This window comes from Equus caballus, chromosome 15, assembly GCF_041296265.1.
Source record: "Equus caballus isolate H_3958 breed thoroughbred chromosome 15, TB-T2T, whole genome shotgun sequence".
Taxonomy (NCBI): Eukaryota; Metazoa; Chordata; class Mammalia; order Perissodactyla; family Equidae; genus Equus; species Equus caballus.
Window position 1 is genome coordinate 29,808,167 of NC_091698.1, and position 18,000 is coordinate 29,826,166.

Genomic DNA, 18,000 nt, shown 5'->3' on the forward strand with positions numbered 1-18,000 from the left:
TTCATGTTCACCAGAGAATAATGTGAATTCAGCCGTTGTTGGTGGAGTTTTCTGGAGACGTCTGTTAGCTCTAGTTGTTCACAGTGTTGCTCAAGTCTTCTGTTTCCTTATTGATCATCTGCCTAGCTGTTGTACACATTACTGAAAGGAGGGGCGTTGAAGTCTCCAACTTTAACTGTTGAACTGTGTTTCTCCATTTCTGCCAGTTTCTGTTTCATTATTTTGGGAATCTGTTGTAGGTACACATATACTTGTAATTGTTGTATTTGCCTGACAGATTGACATCTTTATCATTATAAATTGTCATTTTGTCTCTAGATACAATTTTTGCCTTAAAGTCTGTTTTGTCTGATGTTAATATAGTCACTCGGCTCTCTTTTAGTTACTTTTTGGATAGTATATCTTTTTCTGTCCTTTACTTTCAATTTATTAGCGTCTTTAAACTTAGGTGTGTATCTTGTAGACAGCATACAGTTGGATCATGTGTGTTTTCTTTTTAATCCACACTAAAAAATCCATTAAATTTAATTGATCCTCTATCTTTTAAGGGAAATATTTTATCTATTTACTTTTAATATAATTACTGATAGAATAGGATTTACACTTACTATTTTACTATTTTTTCCTATGTCTTACGTTCTAATTTTCCATTGTTGCTTTCTTTTGTGTTAAATAGATATTTCTAGTGTACCATTTTGATTCTTTATCATTCCTTTTACCATTTTTTTAAGTTATTTTCGTAGAGATTCTCTTAGGTATTATACCTTAATTTATGTCAACCTGGTTTAGATTAATACCAATTTAACAATACTTAATGTTTCACTAGTATGCAAAAACTTAGCCCCCATATTGCTTTATTTCACTTCTCTCTCCTTTGTGCTCTTATTGTCGTACAAAATACATCTCTATCCTTTCTATATCCATCAATACAGATTCATAATTATGGCTTTATATAGTTGTCTCAAACCAAATGGGAGAAGAAAACAAAGAGTTACAAACAAAAAGTACATTGAGACCATCTTTTACACTTACCTGTGTAGTAACTTTTACTGTTACTCTTTATTTCTTTGTGTAGATTCAAGTTACTGTCTACTGTCCTCTTATTTCAGCCTGGGAGACTCTCTTCGGTATTTCTTGTAGGACATGTCTGTCAGTGACAAATTCTCTCACTTTTCATCTGACAATGTCTTAATTTTTCCTTCATTTTTTTTTTTTTTTTAAGGATTGGCACCTGAGCTAACACTGTTGCCAATGTTCTTTTTTTTTCCTTTTCCTTCTTCTTCTCCCCAAAGCGCCCCCCCCCCCACTACATAGTTGTATATTCTAGTTGTAGGTCCTTCTGGTTGTGCTATGTGGGACACTGCCTCAGCGTGGCCTGATGAGCAGTGCCATGTCCGCACCCAGGATTTGAACAGGTGAAACCCTGGGCCTCTGAAGCGGAGCACACAAACTTAGCCACTCAGCCATGGGGCCGGCTCCATCTCCTTCATTTTCGAATGAATGACTTGCTGGATGTAGAGTTCTTGGTTGAAAGTCTTTTTCTTTTAGCATTTTTAATATGTCATTCCACCACCATCTAGTTTCCGTGGTTTATGATGAGAAAAATAGTTTTTTTTCTTATTGAGGATCCCTTGTGTGTGATGAGTCACTTCTCTCTTGCTGCTTTCAAGAGTCTTTCTTTGTCTTTCACTTTTGACATTTTGATAATGGTGTGTCTAGATGTGGATTTTTTAGTGCGTCTTATTTGGAGTCCACTGAACTTCTTGGATGTGTAGTGTAATGTTTTCTATGAAATTTGAGAAATTTACAGATATTATTTCTTCAACTATTTCTTCTGCCCCTTTCTCTTTTTTTGCTCTTTCTGGGACTCCCCAGTATGTGTAGATTGGTATGCTTAAATGCTGTCCCACGGGTCGCTGAGGTTCTGCTCATTTTTATTCATTCTTTTTTCTTTCTGTTTTCACTCTGGATAATCTCAATTGACTTCTCTTCAAGTTTGCTGATTCTTTCTTCCACCTGATCAGATCTGCTGTTGAGCCCTTCTAGAGAATTTTCTATTTCAGTTATTATACTTTTCAACTCCAGAATTTCTATTTGGTTCTTTTTTAATAATTTCTGTCTCTATACTGATATTCTCTATTAAATGGGATATCATTCTCATACTTTCCTTTAGCTCTTTAGACGTGGTTTCCTTTACCACTTTGAACTAAATTTACAGACTTTGTCTAGTACGTCCTATGTCTGCGCTGCCTCAGAGACAGTTTCTACTGATTGATTACTTTTTTCCTTTGTATGGACAATACTTTCTTATTTCTTTACATGTCTTGTAATTTTTTTTGTTGAAAACTGGACATTTTAAATAACATAATGTGGCAACTCTGGAAATCAGAATCTCCCCTCCACACCCCAGGCTTTGTTGTTGTTTTTTGTTTAGTGACTTTTCTGGTGTAATTCTATAAAGCCTGTATTCTTTGCCCTATGTAGCTACTGAAGTCTCTGCTTGGTTAGCCTAATGGTCAGCTACTGACTGGACAGAGATTTCCTTTTAGATCTAGAATCAGTAAGTCTCCCAATCTTAGCTGAAGTGCTCAGCATCCTTCATGTTGGCGTATACTGTCCACACTTAGCCAAGCAGTTGACAACTCTACCTTAGCCTTCAGCTTGTGCAGAATCTCCAGGTAGCCAGAGGTGAGAGCTTAGGGCCTTCTTGGGTTCTTTTTTTCTGAGTATACACACAGCCCTGCACATGTGCAAAGCCCTACTTACTCATGTTCATGGGCTCTGGATTCTCCAAAATATGTCAGAGCTTTTCAAAGCCCCAAGGGACATCCCATTCCTCAGTTTTTACTTTCAGCTTTTTGTTAGCCTATTGTTTGTCTCAGCTGTTATCCACTGTCTCAAGCATCCGTGAAGTTAAACAATTGCCTCTAAATGTTTGTGATAAACACACTAGAGGCAATGGGTTTTCACACTGGGCAAACTCCAAGTCAGATTAAATAAGGACAGACTTGCAAGTGGGGTCTTCCTGAGAATCACCACACTGGTTCACCCATGATTGGAAACCACTGGTTTTCAAGGCTCCCATGGAGCTGGAGGGAGGGTGATAGGCATGGGGCAAGTTAAAATGCCACAAATCTCACTGCTCTTAGGGAAAATCAACTGTTTTACTTGAGTAAACATTCCCTAGATGTCTGTAAGCCTTTGGCTAACTTCCAGAGTTCAGAAAAAGCTGATCCTGACTATTTTTATCAGTTTTATCATTGCTTTTAGAGAGGATAGAATTGTCAAAGGTCCTTATTCCACCATTTTTGCCGATGTCACCAGATTGCAGTATCTTTTCAGACACTGTGTAAATAAATTAAGGTTTAAAATTATAAAGGTACTTATCAAACAAACTTAACAAGATGCTTGGCCTATATAAACACACTTCTGTGACTTTAAGTAGAGTCAAGCAACTCATATACCTTTGCCAATCAGCATCCTTCAGGTGCTCCCACGGATTTGAATGCCTCTGCAGTAGAATGCCTGTGTCGCCACTCACCCCTCCAGATGTCCACCAAGTAGCATCAAGACCTGCAGGATGCCTCCTGAGTTATCAAACTCTCACAGATAGTAACATCTGAGGATTTAGCATGGAAAGTTCACCAGACACTCAAGAAAATTTCACCGATAGGCCCTTTCATTACAGGGGCCCTCTCCTAATCGTTAGCAGGTTTGGACTTTTCCATCCATGGTGGGCTGCAATGTTGATGCTGCAGGGATGATGGGGTGAGGGATAATGATGTTCGCTCTTGGGGAGCTGGGTACGGAGGAGGCCTTCAGGCCTTCTAACTCCTTGTCCGCAGTTCTCAATCATTTCACTACTTTGATGCACATGCACTGTACCGATCTATAAAGTGTGACACAAGGGCAGCCTTGTGTCAATCTCAAGCCCTTCCTGGGGAGTATTGCCTCCCGACCCCGGCCATGTGTCCCTTCTTGGAGAAAGTTCAGCTGCCAAAAGACATGCATTGATTACTTATTAGCTAAGTGTGTTTCACATCAATTTCAATCACTTCGTGTGGACTATATCACTCACACACATTTTTATTGAACTAAATAAAACCTAATGAGGTTGCTGACCAAGGTAACCAGGCAACTCATCAGTTCCAAAGAAAGAAATGTGGCAGTAAACTATACCACATTCTTAGGGTTAAAGTCACATTTTCTAGTAGGCATTTTTCAATGTAGTATTTCAAACATATATGAAAACTAACCTAGCCTCAAAATTTGTCAACTGGTGGCCCATCTTCTACAACACCCTTTTATTGATGTCACCACCCATTTCACATCCTATTCCTGTATTACCTTGAAGCAAATTTCACTCCTTAGATAATTTTGTTTGTAAAACATTGTGTGTATCTTCAGAGGATAAGGATTCTTTTTTTGGTGACAGCTTTATCAAAGTATAATCACCACATAATTAACTGTATATAATTAAAGTGTATATTCAAGAAGTTTTGACATAGTTATACATCTCCGAAGCTATCACAATGAAGGTAACGAACATGTACATTGCCCCCGGAAGTTTCCTTCTGCCCCTTCCTAGTTTCTCCCTCCAGCTTTCCAAACCCCTACCCTCAACAGGCGACCACCAATCTCCTTTCTGTTACTATAGATTGGTTGCATTTTCCAGATTTTTATATAGCTAGAATATTGTAGAATTATATACCTAGAGTATAACATAGAATAATTTGATATAACTAGAACCATAGAATCATAGTACTCTTTTTTGCCTGTCTTCTCTCGTTCAGCTTAATTATTTTGAGATTCCATCATGCTTTTATGTGTATCAGTAATCCTTTCCTTTTCATTGTTAAGTAGCATTCCATTGTATGCATATGTCACAATTTTTTAATCTCTTCATCTGTTGGGGTTCATTTGGGTTGCTTTCTGTTTTTGAAAATTTCAGGTAAAGCTGTTATGAACATTTGGGTACAAGTCTTTGTGTGAATATATGCTTTCATCTTTTGTGGGGTGGAATGGCTTAGTCATATGGTAGATATATTTTTAACTTTTTAAAAAAACTGACAAAATGCTCTTCAAAGTGGTCATACTATTTTCCATTCCCACTAGCAGAGAATGAGTGTTCCAATTGCTTCACACCCTTGAAAACACTTGGTATGGTCAGTCTTTTTCATTTTATCCATTCTAGTGGGTGTTTGGTGGTATCTCATTGTGGTTGAAGTTTGTGTTTCCCTAGTGATCAATGATGTTGAGCTTCTTTCCATATACTTATTTGCCAGCTATACATTCTTTGGTGAAATGTCTGTTCAGATCTTTCGCCCATTTAAAAAATGCTGTTGTTTGTCTTCTTACAAATAACTTCTTTGTACATTCTAGGTACAAGTCCTTTGTCATAGAGATGTTTTGTAAATATTTTCTCTCAACTTGTGGCTTTCCTTTTCATTCTCATAAGCATCTTTTGAAAAGCAAAAGCTTATTTTTTATTTTGATAAGATCCAGTCAATAGATTATTGCTATTATGATTTGTGCTTTATCTGTTGATTTTAATAACAAATGGGTGCCAAACCAAGGCCACTAAGATATTCTCCTAGCTTTCTTCTAGGACTTTTATGGTTTTAGCTCTTACATTTATGTTTATGGTCTATTTCGAGTTAACTTTTTATCCAATGTCAAGTAAGGACTGAGTTTCTTTCCCCTTTTTGCACAGGGCTGTCCAATTTTTCTAGCACTGTTTGTTGACGATTATACTTTTTATGCTGAATTTCCTTGGTATCTCTGTCAAAAATAAATTTACCATGTAAGTGTGGGCCTGTTTCTGGACTCCCAGTTCTGTTTCATTGATCTATTTGTCTATCTTGACACCAATCCCATGATTATTGTAGCTTTATAGTAAGCTACAGCAATTACAAAGTAAATTATAGAGCTCTATAATAACCTTTATAAGAAGAATGCAGGGCTTGAGAGGTTCCTGGCCTGCCCCAAAGTGGCTGTCCCCACATCCTGGAGGGCCATGTGCCCCTTTAGGTAGTGAGGCTGGAATGTGAGGGGACCCTTTGAGATCCTCTCCTACATGACACAGAAGAGAAGAGAGCAGGGGACTCTGACTCAGGAGAAAGAGTCAGAGAGTGTGGCCCAGATCACCCAGCAGGACCAGTTATTCTAATTCTTTAGAGAGTGAGGATGGTGGTGGCAAAAAGTGACTGATGAAAAGCACCAAGGAGGTAGGTGTCATTGACTCCACACAAAGAAGACTAGGAGGACAGCAAAATAGCAGTTTATGAAAACAAGGTCACCTGTAGGTTCAGCCAAGGTTGTGGCTATAAAATGCAGGAGACCCAAATGTCCTCCTTTTCATCCTATCTCCTTACTGAAAAAAAATAATCCTCTCACATGGTTTGGGGTGTTGGAGGAAGGGACACATTGAATTATACTGAGGAAAAAACTTTAGCCTCTGGCAAAGGATTTCTCACAGGGCTCAGATGAGCAACCATGACTGGCTTGTGGGAGAGGGGAAGAGTTGGGGAAGGAAGGTGGGAGTCTGGAAGCTACAATGATGGGCTTCAGGAAGGCCTCTGGAGGAGACCCAGAGCCCACACTCACAGAGCGAACAGAGTCACCCCTGGGATCAGAGGGATGGGGCCCCATAAGGCGGCCTGGATGAGGATGTGTTTAGCTCCCTGGAGGCCAGGTCCAAACTCCTGGTGGAAAAAATCCACAGAGGGAGGATGCTCCTGAGAAGATGCAGGAACAATGAGTGAACTAGCAGATGGGCACTGCTTAGCCAACACTTGGGAAATTCTGGCCTGTGATATGTTGATTTGTGAAGCCCAGGACAGCTATGACCTCATCACGACATGTGTTATAATGTTGTGTTGGAACAGAGCTGAGACTGGAGTGTCCCAGTGCCCCTGTGCAGCCATCTCTGTGAGCTTGGAGTCGCCAGGCAAGCTGAGCCAGCTCAGCATGACCAAGAGGTCCAGCACCATGTCTCGAGCTGCGCCTGAACCATTGCAGAGGCAGAAGCATCAGGACAATCCTGCAGAGTGAGCCAGTGCTGGCCACAAGAAGGGACACCCTGGACCCTGCTTCCTCAACGCTTCCCATCAAACAACAGAGTTTTCACAATTTTTCAAGGAGATAGCTTTTAGTTTCCTTTTCTCTTTTTGTTTCAGTCGAAATTACCTTTGATAAACTTCCATGTAAGATAGCAATGAGTCATGATTTCTTTACTTTGAGCAAAACTTGTAAAAGTAATGACGTAAACGTGTTCACCAAACTCACATTGCCAGGCACAGGCGAGCTTTGGGCCAGTGCTTCCCAGCTTCAGGGTGTGGGTGCAGATTCTGGGAGCCGCCCTCCGCAAGGAGGATCTCATGATCCAACGCATTAGGGACTGCTGCCCACCGTGCCCCTTCTGAAGATTCACAAAGCAATTAGCATAGCAAATATTCCAAAGCCCAGAAAAGGATGCTCAACAACATTAGTCCCTAGGGAGATGCAAAGCAGAATCACAATGAGATATCCCTACACACCCACTAGAATGGGACAATAAAGAAGATGGACAGTAACAAATGTTGGTGAAGATGTGGACAAATAGGAACCCTCATACATTGCTGGTGAGAATGTCGAATGGTGTCACTACCTTGGAAATTAGTTTGATGGTTCCTCAGAGTGAAACAGAGTTACCAGGTGACTCAGCTATTCCACTCTCTGGGTATAAACCCAAGAGAATAGAAAACATATTCACACAAAACTTGCTCATGTTTGTTCATAGCAGCATTATTCACAATAGCCAAAGAGTGGAAACAGCCCAAATGTCCACCACTTGAGGAATGGACAAGCAGAATGTAACATATCCATACAACGGAATACTATTCCTCAGTAAAAAGGAATGAAGTACTGATTTATGCTACTACACAGAGGAGCCGTGAAAACATGATGTCACAGAAGCCAGGCACAAAAGGTCACATATTGTATGATTCCGTGTATATGAAATGGCAAATCAACAGAGAGAGAAAGTGGATCAGTGGTTGCCTAGGGTGGGAGGGAGGGGCGGGGCATGCCTGCAAACGGTCACAAGGTTTCTTTGAGGGGTGAGGAAAATGTTCTGCAGTTATGTCATGTTGATAGCTGCACAACCCTGTAAATATATTAAAAGCTATTGAATTGGACACTTAAAACGGGTGAACTTTATGATATACAAATTCTATCTCAATAAACCTTTTTTTAAAGAGAGATTCAAGAAATCCTAGCTAAAGGAGTCTGCCTAACCAGGTCCTGAATTCACCTGATCATCACATTTTTTCTCGTCACATTAACACCCTGAGAAATTGGCATCCCGAGGAATACGTTTTAGGAAAAACTGAACACATCTTTGGCACAGTTGAGGTACATCACTTTCACTTTGTATTGTATTTACATTCGACATGTCTCTGGCTTGTCTTCCTGGTGGTTTTATAAATATTTTGGGAAAGGAAAGTGTGATTTGCCTCTCTTTGAATCCCTGTCCCTCACCACCCATAGTGTAATGCACACAGCAGGCACTCCATAAATACCCACATGGGACTCTGCATCGCTAATGAGCTAATTCACCTATTCAATGAAGTAAAAAAGTACTTATTAAGGGCCCTTAAGTGCCAGGCACAGTGAGTGCTGGGGATACAAGAAAGGAAGACAGCTGTGGCGCTGCCTGGCGCTGATGATCTGGGGGCTGAGACCTAGCCCTCTACCTGGGGGTAAATTCTAAAGTCATCCCCAAGGCCTGTTTTTCATAAAGTCGAAACTTCTGAAAACCTTGATGGAGGCATCATGTTTGAAATCATCTCCCCTGCTGTGGAAAAGTCCACACGGCCCATTTGTTCTCCAGCGTTGAAAAAGGTGCTTCTCTTTGGTTGAGCACCAGTTGAAGTCTCCTACTTAGGAGCTATATTGGCCCAAACTATGTCTCCTTAAAGACCAGTCCGCTGTTGCAAAGCCAGGTGCCCACAGCCAGAGCAGCAAGCTGGAAGTTCAAGGCACAGACAGAAGGAGGGATGCACTAATTTACCCTCCGCTCTGTATCCACTTCTGGGTATAACTAGAACGGCCCACAGAATTATAGGGATTCTGCAAATAACTTTTTTGTACTGAATTGGTGTAAACGATGGTATGAACTTGTAATGCGACGCGCCTGGCCTGGAAGCTCAGCCTGAACCACCAAAACCGCGCTTCGCAGGAAGAAAGAAGCCCTGGAGACCAAAAGAAGGACAACTAGCCCGTGGCAAGGCTGCCCGCGGGCAGGCGAAACTGGAGGACAGAGAACACACTGTCCTTGGGTCTCCCAAGACAACCCCCGGAGAATGTGGGAAGGGTACCCCGAGAAAGCCAGCACCGGAAGGAATCTGGACCCCGCAGGGCGCTCAGCACCAGCGGCTGCTTGATTTACAAGCGGCAGGAGGCCTCCCCCAGGCGAGAGCTGGCCGAAGGGGAAGGTTCCTGGCCTCCCGCGAAAGGACCTGGAAAACCGGTCTTGCCGGCTTCTGTGGGGTCAGAGGGCAGCCTTCCCAGCAGGCGGCCTGGCTCTCCAGAGGCTCTTGGGGCCCATTCCACCCCCAAAGGACCCGGGCAGGAAGTTTCAGCACAGTGGGCTCCCGGGTCACTCCCCGGTGTGCCTGTTCATCCCCGCAAATGCGTCGGATCACAGAAGCGACGCGGGCCCCGTCGGGCGCCGACACTGACACTGGGTCCTGCGGCGCAGGCGCACCTGCTCTCTCACCGCCTGACGCTTGCGGCTACTGAATTCACACGGAGTTAAAGACCTGAGCGCGGACAGAGTTTCCAGCCGCAGTCTGCGCTGGGGGTGGGAGGCCTTCCCTACCAGACGCTTTTGTTTTGCTTCTCCTCTGCACATGGGCCTTAAAATTTGCCAAGAAAGGTTACGGGGGCCGAGATTGTTTAGTTTGGAGATGGGAAAGCTCAAGAATGACTTAACTACTGTCTTCAGATACGCAGAGGCATTTATTACAAGGAGGGAAGGGCTGCCTATTTCCTTAGACTGCAGGAAGAGAAAGTTCGACTGGAATCGCAGAGGAAGGCCTGCGTGCCGAGTCTCCCTCAGAGCGCCTGGCAGAGAGGAGGCGCCCTCGTGGAAAATCCAGGACTGCCCGTCCTTGAGTGGAAGTTCTGGAAGTTGAGGCCTCAACGACCTTTGAGGCAGAGGGTCCTGGTATCTGTTTTAGACAAGGCCAGAGGTTTTGCCTGGCTGCTGGCAGCAGGGACACTGTGTCTGCAGCTAAGAGGGATGGTGGGACCCTCGGCCTCCCTGCTCCTCTGCCTGTGCCTCTCACCCAGTGTGTGAGTTCCCTTTCCCCACATCTGTGTGTGGCAGGCCCTGGGGGGAGGCTTTGTTCCCCATCTGTGTGTGGCAGAGCATCAGGGGAGGCCTTGTTCCCCACCTGTGTGTGTCAGGCCATGGCGGGAGGCCTTGTTCATGGTGATGGGTTGGCCATGAGAGTTCTAGAGCAAAGACTGGGGCTGAGAGGTGGGAGGCATGGAAGCTTGCAATGTGGGGGAAGATTGGGAGTCCCTGAGAAGACAGGAGCAGCTGGGGAGGCTAGAGCTGGCAGAAAATGGGTGAAAGAGGGAAAAGACATAAAAAATTCTGGTGGGCCACTGAGAAAGGACTTTGAATGATGGAAATGCTTCATAGGGGTCACTAGCAGTGTGTTGCAGCCCACTGCCCCCTAGCTTTGATTTCTTCTCCCACACAAGAGCCTGGTAAACTGTTGCCTGTTGTTACTACTTAGTGCAAAGCAGTTCCCGATCCTTCCTTGAGAGCGGGTTTTGGTGTGGAGGGAAGAGAGTTATGGAAGGTGAGTCCCTCTCCTTGGTGGCTGCTGCCACTGAGGCCATCTATAAAGGGTTAACGTCAATGGAATCACGTAGGTGGCTGGTGTGTACCCACTAGGACAGCCCGGACATCTACGAAGGAGGAGAGCCCCTGGTCTCCAGCAGCTAAATGGAGAGCAAGGATTCTCTCAGTCCCGACTGGGTCAGAAGCTGCTCTGCAACGAGCAGAGTGCCTGACGTGTGGTAGGAAAGAGACATATGAGGATTACAAGTGAGAGCCAGACTTCTCTGATGTGGAGGTGGGCTCATGGGTGCGGGGAGGAAAGACCAGTGAAGGAGCAGGTGGACTAGTCGGGAGCCAGGCCAAGGGGCTGATCGGGCGCAACCCCAGCTGCTCCAGAAGGAGGGTTCTGGATGGAGTGAGACCTCTGTGTTCCTTACCTGCTCTGTGTACCTGAGACCAGGGCCAAGTCCTCAAATACTGTGATATTGTGATACACCAAGAATAGACATGTGGTCTTCATCCCCCGTTCCTGGCAGAAGAGCTCCTAAAGCCCTTGGAACCTCTGGAATGATGGGAGTGAGAGGAGTGACCTCTGTTATTGAGGACAGGCCCCTTTCTACCTTACCTGAATTTAAGCTAATAAGGTGACTCTAGGAGCAGCTTCTAGACACCTTCAGGATGGAGGCTGGTTGCCAGAGGAACCAATGCTGTGTTTAGAGGGTTGGAAATTTCGGCCCCGCCTCACAACCACCAGGGAGGGGAGGGGACTAGGGACTGAATTAATCACCAATGATTTAATCAGCTGTGCCTATGTAATGAAACCTCCATAAAAACCCGAAATGAAGAGGTGTGGAGAGCTTCCTGGTCGGTGAATGCATCCATGTCCCGGGAGGGTGGCGCACACCAAACTCCATGGGGACAGAAGCTCCTACATTCAGGACCCTTCTAGACCTCACCCTCTGTACCTCTTTATCTGGCTGTTTATTTGTATCTTTTATGGTATCCTTTATAATAAGCCAGTAATCATAAGTAAACTGTCTCATGAGGTTCTGTGAGCTCTTATAGCAAATTCTCAGGCCTGAGGAGAGGGTCATGGGAACCCCTGATTTATGGCTAAATCAGACAGAAGTGTGCGTAACCCGGGGACCCACGACTTGTGATTGGCTTCTGAAATGGGGGGAGTTTTGTGGAACTGAGCCCTTAACCTGTGGGGTCTTATCTCCAGGTAGTTAGAGTCAGAACTGAATTAAATTGTAGGACATCAAGTTGGTGTTCACAGAGAACTGGAGAATTGTATGGGAAACCCTCTCATTGGCATCAGAAGTGTTGTGAGGAGAGAAATAGTTCTTCTCTACAGCTCCTCTCCGTTCATGGTTCAGTCAGTGGCACCCTCTCCAACTCATCCGCTCTCTGCATTCCATCAGCTCTGAGAGCAAGTGCTCCACCCTCAAGCTGTTTAGCACTTCCAGCCATTTCTCTCCATTCCTCAGGGCTCTGTTAGGTCTTTGGCCCAAGTCGCTCCCCATCTCCCCCATTCCTAAGCAGATTCCATCCCTCCCTCAAGATGCAACTCAGATGCCCTCTTCCCCCACCGCTGCCCGAGCCGCCCCAGCAGCAGCCGCACACTTCCATTCAGCTCTTCCGTGGGTGGGGTTGCCCATTTGGGGCTGATGGCTTATTACGTCGGTCTTGTCTTCCCAAGTGGAAGTCCCTTAAGAAAGCAGTCATGTCTTGGCTCTCTCTGGGACTTCTGTTGCGGCTGAGCTCCCAACCCATCATCTCAGCCCTGGTTGGTTCTCAAATTCTCATCCCACATTTTCAACTGCCTGTTGAGTATCTCCACAGAAACTGTCCTGTCTTTCAGATTTATTTCCCATCCGAGTTTTCTGCTTGAAAACCTCCCATCCTCAGGGTCGAATTTTCCCCTCCCTCCTCCTTTGCCGCCCCTTGGCACATCCTCGGCATCTTCCTCAGCGGTCCCTCTCCTGCGCATCCCCACTGGTCCACCTCCACCCCTCCAGAGGCTTCCCCTCCTCTCCCTGACACTTCTAGAACTCAACAGTTCTCTGGCCTTTGCTTCTCTCAATAGAAACTCACTTCATACAGCGCCGGGCTGGCCATCTGCTTGACTGTGGCTCTGATCATGTCATTGTCTTGTTTAGAAATGTTGGTGGCCCCCATCTCTTGCCCATCTGAGATCTGACCTCTGTGCTGGGCAGTAGGGACCCCACGCTCAGGCCCCAACCTTATTTTCCAGGCTTCATTCCTCTCTATAGACTCTCTGCTCCGGCCCATCGCACATGTTCAGAGTTGGTTATACTGGCCCCACTCAGTTATGCCGTATTTCTTTCCTCTCTGTTTCCCCACCTGGGAAGTCCCCACAGTGCCCAGAGGCCCCTGCCTGCTTCTCAGGAGCCAGTCCTTCCCATCCCATCAATTCAGGGGCAAAGAACACCTGCTGTGTGAAGTCTTTCCTGCTCTCCCCATGGGGAGGAAACCATGACCCCCACTGTCTGCAGTGCCTTGGCTGGGTTTGTCTCTGTGATATGTAACCATCATCCATGCTAGAGGTTGTGACGTCCCACCCACAAGGAAGGACTTGTGCTGTTGGCAGCTTCCAGCTGTGGCCCCGTCAGGGTCTGCCTCAGCTGCAGAGGTGAGGTTAGACCCCTTCCTGGGGAGGCCACTCATCAGTGTGGGGGTATAAAAGCAAGCCCATCTTGGCCCAACTCGGGACAACTCTGAAGGGTCATTCTAGCCCCAGAATCCCCTTTGAGGTCAGCTGAGGCTGTTGGCCCCTCGTCGCCATTCTATTCTCTCACCACCTATTCCCATTTCCTCCACCTCCATCCACAGCTGTTGATCCTGAGGATGCCCCTAGTAAACATCCTGCCTGCTAACCTCTGTTGTAGGTCGAATTGCATCCTGTGTTAAAGTCCTCACCCCAGAACCTCAGAATGTGACCTCGTTTGGAGGAAGGGTCTTTGATGAAGTCATTAAGTTAAGATGAGGCCATTACGATGGGCCCTAATCCAGCATAACTGGTGTCCTTATAAAAGGGGGAAATTTGGACACAGACACACACACAGGGAGAACACCATGTGAACATGAAGATGGCCACCTACAAGCCAAGGCGAGGCACTGAAACAGATTCTTCTTCACAGACCTCAGAAGGAACCACTCCTGCCAGCACCTTGATTTCAGATTTCTACCCTCCAGAATGGTGAGACAATCCGTTTCTGTTATTTCAGCTCTCCGGTTGGTGGTAATTTGTTATGGCAGCCCTAGCGAATTAATACAATCTCCATCTCAGAGTCTGCTTCCCGTGCAGCCCAGCCTCCAACATCACGTGTGTCTGAGGTCACCTTGACCATGTGACCTCAAGTGTTGTCTCCTTGAAGGGCAAGGTCCCTGTCTTCTAATCATTGTATCTCCACTGAGTAGATACTCAATGAATCACCTGATGATTGCTTGAGGGTACAGGGAAAGGAAGAAAGATCGTTATCCAGGTTGAAAGCTGCCTGAAGCACTGCTCTGTAAACCACTTTGCCTTCATTAAGTACGTAGTGTCTGTCCCGTTCATTTAGCAAACATTTATGGAATACCTACATTATGGCAGACTCTGTGCTAGGTTTTATTGGAGATAACATTAATTAGACACGGATCCCATCCTCAGATCACTCCCAATGTGTTAGAGGAAGGAAGACCTACCCACGGAGTCCTAGGTCACGTTGAAAGGGCTGAATGCCCCAAGAGAGGGGGAGACATCTGGTGGAGCGCCAGAGCAGGAGGAGGTGGCTCCTAGCTGGGGATGGGTGGGCTGGCCCTTGAGGTGGACCTCTCAGGATGGATGCATGGAGATGCTGTATATCCTGCTGGCGCTGCCCAGGATCCCTCTACAAATAAAACCCAGCCCTGCAGGGAGCTTGCAGTCCATGGGGCATCCAGATGAGCAGCCAAGGCCAAACCAATGTGGTGAGTAACATGAATGAAGGAAGCCACATCTGGTGCGAGCCTCAACCTGGCTTCCCAGTGTAAATTCTTCTAACGGACACATTTTCTCGCCCTCTTCCCTCATGACCTTGGTGATTTCTGGGGATTTTTCTTCACCAGCCCTTCCAATTTTGAAACTTGACCCATCTGACCCTTTGGTTTTTAGATTTTTGTGGGAGGAATCTCTCTCATTCCTGCTTCCCACCCTGTTAGCAAAGTCCAAAGGCAAGTCCCCGCACCCATTTCCCACTCCTAGTTGACATTTCCTGGGCGGTGAGGTCGGGTTGCAGCCTCCCTTTCAGTCCTTTGCCCAAACACACGTGCCAGCTTGTTCAACCATGCACAAAGGAGAATAATGAGCCAGATGTCCCCAACAGGCTGTGCCTGTGTTCTGGACCACCTCATCCCTTTTTTCCTCCTTCCTTTAGCGCCTCCATCGCTGCAGTGCCAGCACCTACGTGGGCTCTCCTTCTGAGTGGGTAAAGCCCTTCTGTGTTTTCAGAGGTGTGGAGGGAAATGGTGAAGAGCCAATGCTGGAGTCACGGTCACTGCCCGCAGCAGCTGAGACCACAGATGCGGCTGCTGTCTGAGGGCTCATATCCTAGCCCAGTACTTCCTCAGCTTGTTCTGTCCAAAAGTCTTTCTGGAAAACCCTTAAACATGTGATCCTTGAGGCTGTTTTAGAGGTAAGATTTGTTCCATTCCAGGTCCTCCAGACACTGACCTTTCATTTTTGCAGTGACTTCCATGGTCTCTGCTCTTCATCTCTGTGACTGGCCCTCTCACACCACTCACCAGTGTGGCACACACAAAGTCTCTGCCAGGGGTTGTGGCTGGATTCGGGGTCTCTTTGCTCTGAGCTCATCCAAAACCTCCGGCATCACGTGGCAAGGGTCTTTTCCGACATCCTCATTCTTCATTTTGCTTTCCTGCAAGGGCCGCCAACTCAACGTGCTTATGGTGGAGCTGTTTTGCATAGGTTCTTATTGGGGGTAGCAGGGGAGTGAGGTCTCTGTTCTCAAGAAGTGTTTAGTCTAATGCCCTTTAGAGGAGTGGGGAAAAGAAAGAGAGAGAGAGAGTAAGACCCAGTTGATGGCCACCACGTGCCAGGTGCTCCCAGCCTTCTCTCAAAACACACCTCCCAGGCATGGTGTGCACCTCCTCATCCAGTGGGGCTGGACCCACGTGGATTTCTAGACGGTGAGACTTCAGTGCTCTAATTATGTGTTTTCTTTTTTCCTTTTTCCAGCTTTTAAACATAGACGAATTTAACCAGGATGCTTTTTCTCCTCTGGACTTCTTTGTTTTAAATTGGGCTCCTCCAGTAAATCTAGCTCCTCAGTCAAGTCTTGGGTGATGGGTTCTCCGTGCTTTTCATTCTGCAGACTCTTCTGGAGGGTGGAGACCTTCTGAGAATCGGCTCTTCCATAAGGCGCTGTCCTCTCATGCCCCACCTTTGACTCGCCGTTTGGTAGCCTTGCTCTGCTGGACCACGTCCTGGTTGGAGGCACGGAGCAGCAGAGGCCAGAGAGCAGGCTGCCTGGATGCCCTTGCTCCTGGCTAGCAGACACAGCCTTGGACCACTGTAACCACAGGCCCTGTAGGACCAGCTCAAGCTGACCCAATCTTATCGCCAGAAGGTTTTTCAGGGGCAAGCCAAAAATTTGCAAGTCATATAACCAGAGCATGTGCGGAGGAGAAAATCTTGATCTGAAATGACCCCGGAACCAAAGATTCTCCACCACGGAACCAAAGGACTGGGATGCGACGGGAACTTGAGAGTCGGACTCTTATCAGAAGCGAGGAGTCCCTTGTCGGGGAAGATCCGGTGTTAAAGCCTCTTCCACACCTTGCCATAAATGTTTAAAACCTTGCCATAAACATTTAAAGCCTTCCTATAAAACGTTTAAAGCCCTCCAATCGAAACTGCCCGCCAGCGCTTCCGTATGCCAGCCTGTTCTCCCTAATGTCTTCAATTTTGCCCCAAACTCTGGATCAGGGAGACAGATTTGAGAATGTTGCCTCCTGTCTCCTTGCTAGTCGACTTCAAAATAAAGCTTTATTCTTTTTGCAAAAGCTGATGCCATAATAATTGGCTCTTTATGCGCATCAGGCAAGAGAACGCCAATGTTGTGCCATCACGCTGCTCCTGCTCCCCACTTCTGTTTCTCCCGGTTGCTGGACGTGGGCCATGGCATTGCTCTGCACTCTGTTATCTGGAACTCTCCGTCCCTTTGGCTCGCTCCGTCTCTGGCCCAATGGCCCTCTGTGTGGACTGTGTTTGCCAAGCCCAGGCCCCCAGTGTCTGAGAGGCTCACCTGGGTGGAGGGGTTTAATACGAGTAATGTTCTTGGTGCCGGGAATAGGGGGCAGGAAGGGTATGTTAACAGTGACACAGAGCAGGCATTCAGAGGGAAACTCTGAGTATTCATAACATATTGGTAAACGGAAAAGGAAGCTTACAAACAAGTGTGCAAATAGGGTCATGTACATATGTGTACGTGTGTATATATATGTATGTGTCTGTATTTTTGTGTATTCATATATTTATCATATATATGATATATATATACAAACACACACATACACATATATGCCTATAGGATGAATGAATTACTCTGCAGTTGCACACCACTCAGATGCATCAGCAGAGAGAAAAACGCCTAGAAAGATAGATATTTAACAAAGTGGAGATGTAAATGGCAGTGGTTAGATTATAGATGACTTTATTTTTTTCTTTTTATTTAGCTGTATTTTCTAATTTTTCCAAAAAGCATATGTATGGTATAACAAAAAATCTTGAGACTAAAAAATGAATTATTTTCTATAGTATCGCAAAATCCAAGCTCTGCTCTTATGAATGTAATTTTCTATGTGGATCCTAGGCTGGGGGTGGGGGTAGGAGGGCAAAATAGAGGCTGCCTACGGGTGGTTTTTGTCTCTGCGAGCTGCTCAGGCTCCCGCGTCAGCTGATCTGGATTCTAGAGCACAGCCTGCTGCCAACCTCTGGCCATCAGTTTCCTCCCTGGAAAATGGGGGGGTTCAGCTAGAATCCCCGAGATGGCAAATTAGGGATGGTATATGAGTGGAATCCTAGGCTGAGAACGATGCTGAGCTTGGTCCAGCTTCCTTGGGAAGGAGTGGCCTGGTTGATTAGTGATGCCTGCTAC

At 46.0% G+C, this 18,000-nt stretch overlaps 1 long non-coding RNA gene across 1 annotated transcript; it reads left to right on the forward strand.

The window, feature by feature from the left end:
- Positions 1-9,465: 9,465 nt before the first annotated feature.
- LOC138917820 (uncharacterized) lies at positions 9,466-17,027 on the forward strand. Its single transcript, XR_011426294.1, has 3 exons — positions 9,466-14,060; positions 15,259-15,516; positions 16,080-17,027. It is a non-coding gene; the product is annotated as an uncharacterized lncRNA (long non-coding RNA).
- Positions 17,028-18,000: the final 973 nt, after the last annotated feature.